Genomic DNA, 13,593 nt, shown 5'->3' with positions numbered 1-13,593 from the left:
CTTCAAGCTCTTTCAGTCCTTTCTCTGATTCCTTCAACGGGGGTCCCATTCTCAGTTCAGTGGTTTGCTGCTGGCATTCGCCTCTGTATTTGCTGTATTCTGGCTGTGTCTCTCAGGAGAGATCTACATCTGGCTCCTGTTGGCCTGCACTTCTTTGCTTCATCCATCTTGTCTAATTGGATGGCTGTATATGTATGGGCCACATGTGGGGTAGGCTCTGATTGGGTGTTCTTTCTGCCTCTGTTCTAAACTTTGCCTCCCTATTCCCTCCCAGGGCTATTCTTGTTCCCCTTTTAAAGAAGGAGTGAAGCATTCACATTTTGGTCATCCTTCTTGAGTTTCATGTGTTCTGTGCATCTAGGGTAATTCAAGCATTTGGGCTAATAGTCACTTATCAATGAGTGCATACCATGTGTGTTTTTCTGTGATTGGGTTACCTCACTCAGGATGATATTTTCCAGTTCCCTACATTTGCCTATGAATTTCATAAAGTCATTGTTTTTGATAGCTGAGTAATATTCCATTGTGTAGATGTACCACATTTTCTGTATCCATTCCTCTGTTGAAGGACATCTGGGTCTTTCCAGCTTCTGGCTATTATAAATAAGGCTGCTACGAACATAGTGGAGCATGTGTCTTTGTTATATGTTGGGGCATCTTTTGGGTATATGCCCAAGAGAGGTATAGCTGGGTCCTCAGGTAGTTCAGTGTCCAATTTTCTGAGGAATCTCCAGACTGATTTCCAGAATGGTTGTACCAGTCTGCAATCCCACCAACAATGGAGGAGTGTTCCTCTTTCTCCACATTCTCGCCAGCATTTGCTGTCACCTGAGTTTTTGATCTTAGCCATTCTCACTGGTGTGAGGTGAAATCTCAGGGTTTTGATTTGCATTTCCCTTATGACTAAAGATGTTGAACATTTCTTTAGGTGTTTCTCAGCCATTCAGCATTCCTCAGCTGTGAATTCTTTGTTTAGCTCTGAACCCCATTTTTCAATAGGGTTATTTGTCTCCCTGCGGTCTAACTTCTTGAGTTCTTTGTATATTTTGGATATAATCCCTCTATCTGTTGTAGGATTGGTAAAGATCTTTTCCCAATCTGTTGGTTGTCGCTTTCTCCTAACAGTGTCCTTTGCCTTACAGAAGCTTTGCAGTTTTATGAGATCCCATTTGTCAATTCTTGATCTTAGAGCATAGGCCATTGGTGTTTTGTTCAGGAAATTTTCTCCAGTGCCCATGTGTTTGAGATGCTTCCCCACTTTTTCTTCTATTAGTTTGAGTGTATCTGGTTTGATGTGGAGGTCCTTGATCCACTTGGACTTAAGCTTTGTACAAGGTGATAAGCATGGATCGATCTGCATTCTTCTACATGTTGACCTCCAGTTGAACCAGCACCATTTGCTGAAAATGCTATCTTTTTTCCATTTGATGGTTTTGGCTCCTTTGTCAAAAATCAAGTGACCATAGGTGTGTGGGTTCATTTCTGGGTCTTCAATTCTATTCCACTGGTCTATCTGTCTGTCTCTGTACCAATACCATGTGCATGGCATTAATTAGTCATATATTAATTACATAAAATAACTAGCTTCATTATAACAATCTCATGCATATTCTCTCTTCCTCTCCTCCCCCACCTCTGGCTGGGCCCCTTTGAGTGTTTAAGACATCGAGTGGATGGATGCTTGTGTATACTCAGGTTCTGAAAATGGTACATGAAGGGGTAGGGGGCCACATGGGAAAATCCAGAAAATAAGTTTCTTGTTTAATGTGTAAGGAACTGGTCTCTGACCTAGCAAACTCCTTGGCCATCAGGGCTTGGACCCAGAAAACAAACAAAATGTGGCTACCCTGCTTGAACAGAGTTGCTCCCCTTCTGCTGACCATAGTGCGGGGTGCAAGAGCCTCAGGAGGCTCCCTCAGCCACTGTTCAGTCTCATAACCAGACTGCCAGGCCCATTTCCTTTCCGGGACAGGTCTGGAAGCAATGACTTGGAGAAAAGGGGAGAATGCCCATCTGGGACGTGTTCCTTTGAAGTCTGCCCAGGGATGAGCTGGTTAATCTTTAAAAGGGTCACCTACAGAGTGTCCAGCTCAGACCAAGGGAGACAAGGTTCCCCTTACTCACCTCCCTCACCCCGGCCTCCGTAATCTCTTGGTCTCTGTGAAGAATGTGATTGACCCTTCCCTGGGTTTAGATGTAGTTCTGCTCCTTCCCTGCTCTGGCTATTGGGCCAGACCTGTCTTGAAGGCCGTCTCGTGCCTCCACACAGCTTTCTAAGATAGGAGACCTGTGTAAATCTATAAACAGTGTGGCCGCATCCATACGTGCAGCCAGAGGTCGGTAAAAACCTGAATACATTTCTCTGAAATGTTGGTCTGACAACCAGGCTATTTCACATACAGGATAGAGCGCTTCAGACTGTGTCTCTGGAGGAGCCATCCAGCCTTTCTGTTCAATAGCAGCATGACTTAGATTCTGTCTGTGACTATGCCTCACGACAGGGACAGCTTCAGTTTAGTGCTGGGAGAATTAAATAACTACGTGCATACATGTAGGCAAAAGCTTATGCACATATACTAGAAAGATTTTAAGACAGGAGCAGGTGGCACACACCTTTAACCCCAGTGCTTGGGAGGCACAGAAAGGCTGATCTCTGGGAAGTGGTGGCCAGCCAGGTCTACAGAGGGAGTTCCAGGACAGTCAGGGCTTACACAGAAAAACTCTGTCTCAAAAACCAAACCAAACAAAAACCAAAAACCAAAAAACCCCCCAAACCAAAAACAAACAAAAAAAACCAAAAACCCTAACAAACAAAAAACAAAAACAAAGCAAAATAATCAAAACCCCCAAACAACACTGTTTTAAATCAAGTGTGGAGAACAGGCCTCGCCCCTTGCGACCTGGACGGGACTGAGTTCTCTGCTCCTCTGCCTCATGAGCAGACATGTGCTGTGCTCTGGAGGTCTGACTGGCACACTTGCTCTTCTGTGCATGCCGCACATCCTCTAGCACTGCTCTTTCCATTTCAGAGCAGCACAAACTTGTATGACTTCTCCAACCTCTGGTTTCCCTTCTACAAGCCGGGGAAAGCATTCTCCCTCAAAGGACTCATTAGAGTGGACACACTGGGTTAGTCCACTCTTCAGGCCAATTGACCAGCAACATTTAAATTCTGCCTCTGGCTTCTTCTGAGGTCCCGAGACACCCAGGAGCCTCTACCGGTACAGAGAGTCCGAGCTTTAGCTCCAGACTGGTAAACATCCTGCAAAGAGCGGCCTTAGGAGCAGCAGTGACACCATGCAAGTGTCTCTCAGGCTACTGTGGGCCCTGGGGTGAGATGTGCTGCAGTGGCCAAGCCCCGATTGTTTCCACAGGATCCCAGAGGATTCTCAACATGCAGCCCAGGTCAGAGAACACAGGCTAAGGCCACACACATGGGAACACATAGTGTCCTAAGCAGTCATAAATGTCTAAGACCAGTTCTTCCAAGTTAAAGAATTCTGTTCTTGGGAGAAGGTATTTTTCTAGGAAACCCCTCCCCTCTTTAAACCTAAAAACACATTTTTTAAAATTCTAGGGTTACGTTTTTAGTTAAGGTGGAAGTGGTGGGGAGAGCCCTTGAAGCCACTCAAAGCGTTTCAATTCCTGAAAAAATCATATTGAACTTCCTGCTTTGAATTCTGATATTGGACAAATAAATTTATAGGCTTTGAGTTTTTCATTGTTTATTGAAATTTTTAGTACCGTTGAATGGTACCACAGGTTGGATTTAAATTCATGGTAACCTTGACAGTTCAAGCTGCCAAGTGCCAGGACTACATGTGACCTTCTACCAAAGACGTCAGTGTACCTTCTTAACATATATGCCATCTAATAAACGTGCTGTATGTATAGGAAGATGTACAACACAAACACAGGAAGACTTGGTCACATGGATCTGACATGGACATAGCAAGTGGGACTCCCAGGGCATCTGAGAGTGCCAGAAAACACCAAAGGCAACCACAGGAGGGCATGGGACCACTGGCAACACAATCAAGCTAAGGAGGTCAGTGGTAGCCACCAGAGAAACGAGGGCCACCAGAGACAGCAGCCACAATGACTAGCTGCAGGCGGCACTAGGGACCTCAGAGCACAGGGTACACAGGCACATCTCAATATTCAGCATACACTTGGATCCCCTTGAGGCTGCCAATGGAGTTCAGCTCAACTTCCCCTATAAGCATCCACACCCTCATCTGAGCCCAAGGGAGGAAACTTCGGGCTTCCCTTTCTTCCTGTCCTAGGCCAAGTGGACAAGAAAACAATCCCTACCTTGGGTTCAGACTGACTCTGACACTTGACAGCTATGGCTTTGGCCAAGGCCCCATTCTACCAGGAAAACCACTGAGCCAAGGAATATAAAGCTAAAAGCCTCAAGAGAAGGTTGAGACCCAAGGACACAGGAACAGGTTATATCCAGAGGAGGAGAGAACTCTCACTGCTCATCCTCTAGGGACCCAGGCTCAGCATTTGGCCCAGATGTGTGGTTAAGAACACAACAGTCGTATTTTCTAGTTCGCTCCTATGAAACTAGGAAGGGCGCCCACTGCCACCCAGAGTAACAATAAGCACCAAATGCACCAGAAAAGGGGACAATGGGACAGACTACACAGTCCTGCCCACAAGGTTGGAGGGAGCCTCAGGACACAGGTACACCACAGAAAGCAGTACCAATGACTACAGGAGGCTCTAGGGGCTTCTAAGTCTGTGGAGGACAAGGTCATGACAGGAACATGACAACTCCACTGTCTAAGTGTGGGACGACAGCCCTGCCAGTTCTAAGACATTGTGAATGTGTGACAGTGTGCTCACTTTTGCAAACATGTAATTTAAACTAGCACTTTAGGAAGATGAAAAACTCTGGATAGATACTAGGGTACCCGGGGTCAGGTGGACTCCAGGGAGGACTATCCCAGGGGACAGGAGGTCAGTGAGCACTTAGCATACAGGGAGCACAGAGAGCTTTAACTGTGAGGATGCTGGAGAGTACATGCGTGTGTAGGAACCTTCACACCTCAGAATGGGCATGAGGACTTGGTGGTCCCGTGGAGGGATGGTGAAGCTATCCTGGGCAAAGGGAGCAGCACAGAGTGACTTTCAAATCACAGGCCACTATCTGTCAATTTAGGAGTTCTCAGCTGTGACTGAGCGTCCAGGGAGACGAACGCATGCTTTTCTTGCTCACTCAAGAACACAAAGTCATATGAGGGCGGTGGTGAAGGTCTCCCTGTGGGGTTACTGAGCCATGGGCTGTGCTCCTCTCCCCTGTTAGACCTCTTTTCTGTACCCTGGGCTCACCCGGTCCCTCACAGATCCTGAAGACGGCAACTAGCCATCCTCCTCAGTCACTCTGCATTGTCCCTTAAAGCAGGGTTTCTTCCTGAGCCCTGGGTTCACATCTCTACTAGGCTAAAAGCAGGCAAGTCCCAGATATCCTCCTGTCTCCACCCCTCCACACTTGGGATTCCAGGAGTTGGAAGTTGGCAGGAATGCTGGGCATATCACAGGGGGTTGGGGGGCCTGAGATCTGGCCCTGAGAAGGGAGCAAGCAGCGTTAACCACTGAGCCATCTCCCCAGCACTTCCTTTTTTTATTTGGTGGGCAGAGGGCATCTGTGGCCTGACATGTGACAGAATTCAGTAGCCTCCAGTTGGCCAAGCAGGTTGACAACAAGAACCAGACAGCAAGAGGAGCCAAGGCAAAGGCCAAGGGAGACAGGGACACAGTCTCTCCTCTTCTTTCCTCCCCCAACTGTCTGAAGGACTGTTGGAACTCAGAGAAACCAAGCAAATGTCCTCAGAGAAAGAGATGTGGTGAGGTAGAAGGATAGAGGGGCAAGCAGGGCACCACACAGCCCAGACTCACATGTGCAGAGGCCTCGGGAGGCAAAGCCTGGTGGTGAAGGCCATGCTCCTGCCTCAGCCCCGAGGCATGGCCTGACCTCCTGTGAAGAGCTGTCCAGAGCTGTCTCCAGGAGGCACATTTTCAACACTGTCTAAAGAGCTGACCAATCTCGCCTTTCCTTCTTCCTGTCTGGCCCTGACCACCTCCAGATCCAGGAGAAGCCTGGCACAAGGCAAGAACCCATAGGAAAAGACAATGACAGCCACCTGGAAGTGAGAAGGGAGAAGGATCAGGACATGTGTGGGCCCAGGACAGTTAGGAGAGTGACTCTGATCTGCTCTCATCTAGAGGGAATGACAGCATCTTTGGAAAGTCACTGGAGCAGCAGTTATGGGCAGAGCTAAGGTCTGAGGGGTGGGACAGGGCTGGCAGCTGTGTGCTGTAGGAGGCAGAAAGGGAGGCTGCCCCTTGTCCACTCAGTCAAGGGAAGTGGCTCTCAGTGCTGCCCTGCTGCTCCACAGCACCTTGCCCAGCCCCCGAGGTCCTGGGTCACCCATCCACATAAGCCCGGACCCCACCGGTCAGGGAGGGACAGTTCCCGTAACGTCCAGAGGCCACAGACACAACCTGGAGCCTCTTCATCCTGTATATTCCACATTCTTTAGGACATGCCGGGAACGGACAGTTGGTGTCCCTCCAAATTCATATGTTACAACCTAATTTCCACCGTGAGAGAAGGAACAGGGCTGTGTGTGTACACACTCACAAACACATACTGATAACACGTTTACACACACTCCTCCATGAACATGACTAGTGCCCTCAAGAACCTGGGCCCAGGGGAGCTCTCTTAAGCCTCTGCCTGTGGACCTCAGCTCTAAGGTGCTGTTCATGAGCTTTGGGCTTGCACCAGGCGATCCGTCTGTCGGGACCTTGGCCTTGGACTTCCCACGTCCAGAGTTATTTTCAATCAACAACTGTGCATTTATTAGGGACTCATCTTTGTGTTGAACAGTCATCAGGACACACAATCTCACCAGGCAGCACCCACTCTGAGGATACAACAGGGCAGGAGTCCTTACCTATCGTAGGGGACAGAGAGTCAAGGGGACAATCGGCCATGCAAGGGCTTGCATGCTCCACGGTGCTCAGGGACTCTCCCGAGTCCCTCAAGGTGGGAGAAGAGTGAAAAAAAAGAAGAATCGATCAGCAACCCCAGAGAGGACCACAGGGGACTTCATAGAGACCAGGAGGGAATGAGGCACCCTGCCAAGGCAGAGCAGAGGACCCCTGGGGGTGAACCCAGTGTGGCCTTTCCTCCAGCAGCTTCACCACTGACAATGAGGAAGGGTGGCAGGAGGTCCAGGCCACACAGTGCACGGTGGTGACCCTGGACCAGAGCTCTGTCTATGGAGGAGCGATGTGACTCAGGAGTGCCAGCCGGTCACTGAGCACATCACAACTTCTGAGAACCACAGACAGGGCTTTGCTGTGGCCAATGCAAGGAACACAGCTGCCCAAGGATAGACACAAGGCCCAGGCAGGGACCATAAACCAAGTTCCCCTGAGCACACAGGATGGGATGGGTATGTCTGCTACTCCACCACACCCACACCAATCCCCAGCCCTCAGTGAGGGGATGAAGTCACTTTCTGAAAGTCCAGGAGTCCCCAAGGACCAGTGCTGTCACCAGCAAGATGAAGGTCATACCAAGGTCATAAATGCCAAGATGCCAAGGCAATCGGGGCAAAGGCAATGTGTGGGAGGCACCGCCATCCCTGCCGCCAGGTTCTCTTGTCTGTGCTGAGTCTCCTTGCCCACGTTAGCCATCAAAGTTGACTGGGAAAACAGCCCAGGTTTACCTATGCCTCCATCAAAGGAAACCAGGAAGGGCATTGGATTAGAAACCGAATAGACAGAGGTGTGTCAAGCTCTTCACACTCCTGTGGGAAGTGGGTGTGTGTGGGGGGTGGGGTGGGGTGGGGGAGAGGCGGGGACAAAAGGAGCCCAGCCAGATGTTTCTGTGGCTGCCCACAGAGTGGGCAGTCAGATGTGTCCCTGCCAGCAAGGCTAAGGGAGTCAGAACCTGAGGTCAGCAGTTGGAGTCCCTGTTTGCCTGCAGAGATGCCCTCCTTTACCATCCCGACAGCGTCTTGCTCCCTGGTGCCTCTGAAGGCAGGCTGTGTGGCAGCAGCATGCCACATCACAGCGACCCTCACCCCGGCAAGGCTTTGGAGGACCTTCAGTGGACCTGGACAGGCCAGTTCCCCTGGTCATTTACCGTCCTCGAGCCGGCTACAGGCCCCCGTCTGCCGGGAGACCCGGGCTCAGCTGCTCCAGAACCTGCGGCAGGTCACAGCCTGCAAGGCCTCCACCACAGCTTCCCAGGGACCTGGCCTGCCCACTGCCACCCGACGGGGATGGGGACTGAGGCTTCCCGGCCTTCCACACACACCCATTTCTAGGATCTTTCATTGCACCTGCTCAGAGGTCCAATTATTAATATGCTTCCACGTTTCGTGCTATCTCAAAGAAGAGCAAAATAATTACTAAACGGCCCATGGAAATTGTATCACAGGACAATGAACCAAAGACCAGAGACTACGACCTAGACAAAGCAGAAGACACCTGCTTCCTCAGAACATCGGGTCCCAGAAAGCAGTGAGCGGGTGAGTCAGGCACAGGAGCCACCAGGGCGGGCTGCTCTCTTAGGAACTTCCCATACCTTCCAGGTGGGGGAAGACACACAGCTCCTTAAGCCCTGCAATGGGAGGAGCTTTTGAGCATGAGGTGACATTTTGAACCTAAACTTAAATAGCACCCCCACTGAGGCAGGGCCAAAAGGGCCATTGGTGGCAGGCCCCGATCCCCACTGTCCAGTAGCCTTTGGCCATCCTGCCTAGGGCACAACTGACTCCACAGTATCCTTCAGGCCTCAGCTCTCCCTGTGCCTGGTGTCCACCAGGACAGGAGAGAGGAGGATTCTGGCTCTGTGGTGTATGGTGGGAAGGCCACAGGGAGGCCTGGCTCTGACTCATCAGCACAGGCAAGCAAACCCTCTCCAGACCCCAGAGAACATAGGGCCTCTCCGGGGCAGGGGTGAGAGGACCACAGAAGTAGATCTCAGGTAAAGTCAGCCAGCCAGGCACTGATGAGAACAACAACAAAAGACAGGGCCGCCAGGGAGCCTTTGCTCTTCTTGCCTTTCCAACAGGAGGGCTAAGTCGTGGTCATGGGAAGACAGCAAGGATGTCAACCACGAACCAGGAGGAGGACGAGGAGAGGGAGGAGGAGGAGGAGGAGTAATGACATCATAGCCGTGAGCAAGGACTCTCAACACAGTCACACGTGGTATGCAGGTACCCTTCTAGACACGGCTGTGGAGACTCCCTTCCCGGGTAGATACAGTACTAGACCTCTGAGGGGGACCCGTGCCCCCACCGACTCACAGCAACAGAGGGGGCATCTTGAAAGGGCACAGGTTTCCAGTGTCATGTGAACAAGTAGCCAGCGAGCACAGGGTCCTGGGCTGAAGGGCACAGGTCCGGGAACACACTGGGTGCCAAGGGTCTGGCATACCTACAGTATAGCAGTTTATGTGGTGTGAGGCCTTCCCGCTGAGGCCATGGCCAAGGGAAGCACCTTCGGTAGGTTATCCACGGTAGCTGGACCATCACATTCCTGCGGACCTAAAGCATCGGCCGGCCTTCACTGCGCACACAGCTTCAGTCAGACAAAGCACCTTGAGTGAAGGAGGCAGAGGGTGGGTGTGGTTTAGGGAGCTGTCACCTGGCTGTCCCTTCAAGGACAGAGTGTAATGGCTCTCTCTCTTGGCTCTGGTGGGCGTGTCTCTTCTCGTCGGGCATGAAGATGGTGCCTGCACCAGGGCACCTCTCTTTTGGCGTGTGTGTGGCTCAGGGCTTCCTCACCTCCAGTACTCACGACTCACAGAAAATGCTTATCTTCTGTGCAGACGGCTTTCCTTAAGGGTTCCGGAGACCCCCGGACGCTTCTCCTGCTTGGCAGAAGCATGGCAGCACTCTCTGTGGACAGAGCTCACAAAACACAGGCAGGCCCTGGGAAGACAGATACATACCAGACAGACAGAAAGACAGACAGGTCAGTGTGATCACTCTTGGGATGTCTCTTGCTGGGTTCATTTAACCTGTCTGCCTCATACTCTTCTCAGTGGGCCTCCTTCACTGAGGGTTCGGCGTCCTGTGCACACATGTGCTTGACCTGACTCTACACTGCCTCCCAGCTTTTCCTTGCCCATTCCCTGCCAGGGCCACCTTCTGCCATTGCTCCCCCCTCCCCCGAGAGCCTGGCTCCCCAGCATGGTGCCTGGTATTGGACATCAGCTGTCACAGTCCTTTCCCCGGGGAAGGTGTCTCTTTTGACAGAAATGGAAGCACTCCTCATCCCCGTCTGCCTGGGTTTCCGCTTTTGTCTTTGGGCAGGGTCTCATTCAGCGGAGGCTGGCCTTGTAAGTCCAGCTTGCCAAGGATGACATGGCCCTCCACATCCTCACACCTGCATCTCCTGAATGCTCAGATTACAGCTGTGGCCCACCACATCTGCTTTAAAGTGGCTCTGGGCATCTCAGCCAGGGCGTCTTTGTGTGTGACAGGCAGGCAAGCACCCTGGCAGCCATGCTCTGCCCCACCCTGCCTTTCTCCTCCAGGAATCAGGGCAGAGAATCAGACAGGGCGTGGCTCCTCAGCATTGCCCTGTTAGGATTTGCAGCAACCCCTTGGATAGAGCTCCTGTGTGGTTGTTGTCTGTGTGCAGTGAAGGCAGGCACAAGGTCAGGCTGAGAGCTTCAGAGATGAGGACAGAGAGACAGGGACACAAGATGGAGCCTATAGGAGAGGAAGAGGAGCCAGAACCACACAGTCCTATTGGGGATTTCTTAGATGGAAGGTTAAATCGTAAGTAGGCGCGTCTGTCCCATCTAGGTGTGCAGCTTGTGTTTATATCAATTGAGTTTGGATTTCCTTGAGCAGGCGTTGCGGGTTGAGAGTTTACTAATAGAAGTCTGACTGTTAGATTACCAGCCTCTAGAGTTTTGATTTTACAGGTTGTGGGGAGTTCTGACAGCTAACCACAGGTGGCAGATGGCTGGGAATGTCAGCATTAGGAGCCTCTCAGCCACAGAACTGCTGCTTTGGTGGCTGCTGCACAGAGACCCTCGTGGCGGGGAAACTTGGATACTAGAAATTATCATATATATATATATGTATATATGTGTATATATATACATATATATATATATATATATATATATATATATATATATATATATATATATATATATATATATATATATAATTTCATGCAACACTTCTGCATGGAGAGCCAAGGGGTCTGAGTCACTCTATGGCACTTAGCCCCAGAGCCTTACTGATTCAAGCCTCTTTTCACTGTGGAGCCTGGGCTAACCTAAGATCCGCAATGCTTCTGCCTCAGCCTTCGAGTAGCTGTAGTCCATGACCCTGTGTCCAGCCTTGCCTTGCCTGTGAAGGCACTGGTGAGCAAGTGCTATTCACAAAAATTAAAAGAAAAATAAATCGGTTGTGGACCGTTTTCAGACCTGGTTTCAGCAAGCTGGATCCCTGCCACCTTCTCAAAACTGTTTCCGGGCCAAGTTCAAACACAAGGGGTGTTAGGAGTGTCTTAAAAATTACTTGACATCACCCTTTACCAAAACGCGGCAAGGGATTGTTTTGAAAATAAAAGTCAATAAAAGCTAACTATTTCGCCGTGAGCAAAATTTGAACATTTCCAGGGAAGCCAAGGTCTCGTCTCCCTCTGTAAACTCACTATGAAGTAAAAGCTAGGTTTCCTCCCAAGTCCCAGACCCCTCTTTTCCAAACCCTTTTTCCTTTGATCAGGATGACTGGGCCTTTCTCCTCCCTGAGCACAGCTGCTGACTTCTGGCCCTCTGCTGCTGCCTTGACTCTCAACCCTGAGGAGGACTGAGGGGAGGTTTTGCTAATGGCAGAGTCAGGGAAGATGGCTGCCTCACAGGCTCCAGGACGTTGGTATTGCTGCCACCACAGAAAAGACTCTGCAGGCAGCCTCCTCCATCCCACTTCCAAATGCGCGACCGGAGCCTGGCCCTCAGCTGGACTAAAGTGAGTTTGGCGCTGGACAACAGAGGTGATCTAAATACCCAGTTATGAGATGATTCCTCCGAAGTGGCGACGACCGACCCAACGGATCGCCCCGACTGTTGAAGGCCCACAGGAGCCTGGAAAAGGAAGGACTGGCTGAGGTGGGGCTGTCTGCATCATCTGGGCATCGGAGAGAAGTCAGATGGCCACAAACCGAAAATTGTTTTGGAGACAAGTCTTCACGCACTTTCCCCCTATGAGACCGTAGTCTCTCTGACCTTCAGGAAAAGTCGCTGGATTTCCCTGCTTCTCACCAAGAATCAGAGTAGGGTGACCTACTCCATCCCAGGGCATTTTGAGCCTCAATTTAGAGCTTCCGTTTGAAACGCGAGCGCATGCCCTCTTCTGGCCGTTGGTGCGCAATTTCATTAGCGTTCTCGCGCATGATTGGTTGTCAGCCCTTCTGTAGGTGGGTTACTATTGCAGTTATTAACCACCAAGACCAAAGCAACTTGGGCAGGAAAGGGTTTATTTGACTTAAGCTTCCACATCAAAGGAAGTCAGGTTAGGATTTCAAGCAAGGCAGGAACCTGGAGGGGGGAGCAGATAGGCCCAGTTGCATGTGCTATAGTCCTTGCAACCTGGGACTAGTGGGGAGGTGAAGAAGTTTCTTTGCTTTTAACAGCTTCAATAGTACCCTCTCTTCATCACGTGTGTTGGACAAGACCTGCTCCAATTTTTCATTGGATGCAAAGCATCAAAATGCAGATCATCACAATTTTACCTTTTATTGGGGGAGATTCATCCCTTCTGTGTGTATATTCTTTAACCCAAATAGGACAATTAAGACAGAACATTTTCCTTTGCTTCCCTTTAGTAATCATTGCACAGACATTTTAAGAAATCACTCATCCCTCTCTGAAGGCAAAGGAATAAAGGCACCATACCCCAGAGAGGGCCAGAAATGAGTCTGAAGTGTGCTTTCTCCTTGTTTGACATGACCTTCAGAAAACCACAGAGGATATTATAAAACTCTGCTACCCTGATTGTAGCTTGTCTGGCTTAAAAAGTCATCCCGAGGTGCGGTAAGACAGCTCAGTGGTAAGGGGCACTGACTGTTCTTGATGAGAACCAGAATTAAGTTCCCAACATAGATATCAGGTTCCTCACAACCATGTTTAACTGAGTCCCACAGGATGCAATGCTCTCTTCTGGCCTCCATGAGTACCTGCAGCCATATGGTGCACAGTAACACATTCAGGCACACACCTATGTTGATTTTGAAAAGCCATCTTGATTATTGTGGTACAATAGTCAAGTAAATAGGAATACAAAATCTGTGGTTCTGTTTTAACACTATCTTTTTAAAAGTTATATGTATTTTACTTTATGTCCATGAGTGTTCAGTATGTATGTATGTATGTATGTATGTATGTATGTATAGGTATATATGTATGAATGAAACGCACCAGGTGCGTGCAGTACCTAAGGAGGCCTGAAGAGGGCATCCAATCCTCCGGAACTTAGGTAGCACTAAGCACTCTTAACTGCTAAGCCATTTCTGCAGCCCTGGGTACTATATTATAATTAT

General features: G+C 50.0%; 1 long non-coding RNA gene across 1 annotated transcript; it reads right to left on the bottom strand.

Annotated features, from left to right (window-relative positions):
- Nucleotides 1–3,708: 3,708 nt before the first annotated feature.
- LOC134478995 (uncharacterized) lies at nt 3,709–12,395 on the bottom strand. Its single transcript, XR_015620250.1, has 3 exons — nt 12,062–12,395; nt 9,466–9,962; nt 3,709–6,152 (listed from the first exon to the last, which is right to left on the bottom strand). It is a non-coding gene; the product is annotated as an uncharacterized LOC134478995 (long non-coding RNA).
- Nucleotides 12,396–13,593: the final 1,198 nt, after the last annotated feature.

Source organism: Rattus norvegicus, chromosome 5, assembly GCF_021556685.1.
Source record: "Rattus norvegicus strain SHRSP/BbbUtx chromosome 5, alternate assembly SHRSP_T2T, whole genome shotgun sequence".
NCBI classification, from domain to species: domain Eukaryota; kingdom Metazoa; phylum Chordata; class Mammalia; order Rodentia; family Muridae; genus Rattus; species Rattus norvegicus.
This window is presented reverse-complemented; position numbering and strand designations above follow the sequence as displayed.